General features: G+C 52.5%; 4 non-coding genes across 4 annotated transcripts in view; all 4 read right to left on the reverse strand.

Annotated features, from left to right (window-relative positions):
- Positions 1-435: 435 nt before the first annotated feature.
- Positions 436-554, reverse strand: LOC138244232 (5S ribosomal RNA). Its single transcript, XR_011192845.1, has one exon. It is a non-coding gene; the product is annotated as a 5S ribosomal RNA (ribosomal RNA).
- Positions 555-1,086: 532 nt separating this feature from the next.
- On the reverse strand, positions 1,087-1,205 carry LOC138216147 (5S ribosomal RNA). Its single transcript, XR_011179859.1, has one exon. It is a non-coding gene; the product is annotated as a 5S ribosomal RNA (ribosomal RNA).
- A 537-nt stretch (positions 1,206-1,742) lies between these two features.
- LOC138216864 (5S ribosomal RNA) lies at positions 1,743-1,861 on the reverse strand. Its single transcript, XR_011180577.1, has one exon. It is a non-coding gene; the product is annotated as a 5S ribosomal RNA (ribosomal RNA).
- Positions 1,862-2,398: 537 nt separating this feature from the next.
- The window catches only part of LOC138245228 (5S ribosomal RNA), a 119-nt gene continuing 17 nt past the window's right edge, over positions 2,399-2,500 (reverse strand). Inside the window, exon 1 of the ribosomal RNA XR_011193840.1 lies at positions 2,399-2,500. This exon is cut by the window's right edge and continues 17 nt beyond it. This is a non-coding gene — a ribosomal RNA (5S ribosomal RNA).

Here is a 2,500-nt window from a genome sequence, read left to right on the forward strand (position 1 = left end):
TCTCTCTCTTCACTGCCTTCGTCCCCGCTCTATTTCACTTCAGCCTTTCACTCTTGCTTCCTTCCAATGAGGACGGAGCTGCGGGAGAAAGGGCGCTATAGAGGATCGCTGTGGAGAGCTGCTGCTGTGCTTTGACATCTGAGCTCTGTGGAAAACGATCTCAATACAATTCTGAAAAACGCGACTCTCCGAACGCCAGCCGAACAAGTCTCCACAGCCGAAGCGCTGTGTCTCTTTTCAGCTGGCGATAAACCTTTCCTCGATCCTTTGCGGACTTGTAAAACTGTTCCTGATCAGAATAAAAAACGCTCACGCTAATACACAAGCACCCGTGTCTCGCCAAAGCTGACAAATAAACAGACGGACAAGCCGCACTGCACGTGTGAACAGGGGAATGAGCGAGCGAGCGGGGATAGGGCGCCTCCTGCGCTTAAAAGCTTACAGCACCTGGTATTCCCAGGCGGTCTCCCATCCAAGTACTAACCAGGCCCATCCCTGTTTAGCTTCCGAGATCAGACGAGATCAGGCGTGCTCAAGGGGGTGTGGCCGTAAGCGAGAGCAAGGCTCGCTGGCACCCTTCTTATTGAGAGGACAGCTCCGTCACCTCTTTTACGACGCTGCTTTTTTCCCTTGCGTTTTACTCTTCTTCCCACGTTCTCTCTCTTCACTGCCTTCGTCCCCGCTCTATTTCACTTCAGCCTTTCACTCTTGCTTCCTTCCAATGAGGACGGAGCTGCGGGAGAAAGGGCGCTATAGAGGATCGCTGTGGAGAGCTGCTGCTGTGCTTTGACATCTGAGCTCTGTGGAAAACGATCTCAATACAATTCTGAAAAACGCGACTCTCCGAACGCCAGCCGAACAAGTCTCCACAGCCGAAGCGCTGTGTCTCTTTTCAGCTGGCGATAAACCTTTCCTCGATCCTTTGCGGACTTGTAAAACTGTTCCTGATCAGAATAAAAAACGCTCACGCTAATACACAAGCACCCGTGTCTCGCCAAAGCTGACAAATAGACGGACAAGCCGCACTGCACGTGTGAACAGGGGAATGAGCGAGCGAGCGGGGATAGGGCACCTCCTGCGCTTAAAAGCTTACAGCACCTGGTATTCCCAGGCGGTCTCCCATCCAAGTACTAACCAGGCCCATCCCTGTTTAGCTTCCGAGATCAGACGAGATCACGCGTTCTCAAGGGGGTGTGGCCGTAAGCAAGGGCAAGGCTCGCTGGCACCCTTCTTATTGAGAGGACAGCTCCGTCACCTCTTTTACGACGCTGCTTTTTTTCCCTTGCGTTTTTCTCTTCTTTCCACGTTCTCTCTCTTCACTGCCTTCGTCCCCGCTCTATTTCACTTCAGCCTTTCACTCTTGCTTCCTTCCAATGAGGACGGAGCTGCGGGAGAAAGGGCGCTATAGAGGATCGCTGTGGAGAGCTGCTGCTGTTCTTTGACATCTGAGCTCTGTGGAAAACGATCTGAATACAATTCTGAAAAACGCGACTCTCCGAACGCCAGCCGAACAAGTCTCCACAGCCGAAGCGCTGTGTCTCTTTTCAGCTGGCGATAAACCTTTCCTCGATCCTTTGCGGACTTGTAAAACTGTTCCTGATCAGAATAAAAAACGCTCACGCTAATACACAAGCACCCGTGTCTCGCCAAAGCTGACAAATAAACAGACGGACAAGCCGCACTGCACGTGTGAACAGGGGAATGAGCGAGCGAGCGGGGATAGGGCGCCTCCTGCGCTTAATAGCTTACAGCACCTGGTATTCCCAGGCGGTCTCCCATCCAAGTACTAACCAGGCCCATCCCTGTTTAGCTTCCGAGATCAGACAAGATCAGGCGTGCTCAAGGGGGTGTGGCCGTAAGCGAGAGCAAGGCTCGCTGGCACCCTTCTTATTGAGAGGACAGCTCCGTCACCTCTTTTACGACGCTGCTTTTTTTCTCTTGCGTTTTTCTCTTCTTCCCACGTTCTCTCTCTTCACTGCCTTCGTCCCCGCTCTATTTCACTTCAGCCTTTCACTCTTGCTTCCTTCCAATGAGGACGGAGCTGCGGGAGAAAGGGCGCTATAGAGGATCGCTGTGGAGAGCTGCTGCTGTGCTTTGACATCTGAGCTCTGTGGAAAACGATCTCAATACAATTCTGAAAAACGCGACTCTCCGAACGCCAGCCGAACAAGTCTCCACAGCCGAAGCGCTGTGTCTCTTTTCAGCTGGCGATAAACCTTTCCTCGATCCTTTGCGGACATGTAAAACTGTTCCTGATCAGAATAAAAAACGCTCACGCTAATACACAAGCACCCGTGTCTCGCCAAAGCTGACAAATAAACAGACGGACAAGCCGCACTGCACGTGTGAACAGGGGAATGAGCGAGCGAGCGGGGATAGGGCGCCTCCTGCGCTTAAAAGCTTACAGCACCTGGTATTCCCAGGCGGTCTCCCATCCAAGTACTAACCAGGCCCATCCCTGTTTAGCTTCCGAGATCAGACGAGATCAGGCGTGCTCAAG

This window comes from Lepisosteus oculatus, chromosome 14 (genome assembly GCF_040954835.1).
Source record: "Lepisosteus oculatus isolate fLepOcu1 chromosome 14, fLepOcu1.hap2, whole genome shotgun sequence".
In the NCBI taxonomy this organism is placed as follows: Eukaryota; Metazoa; Chordata; class Actinopteri; order Semionotiformes; family Lepisosteidae; genus Lepisosteus; species Lepisosteus oculatus.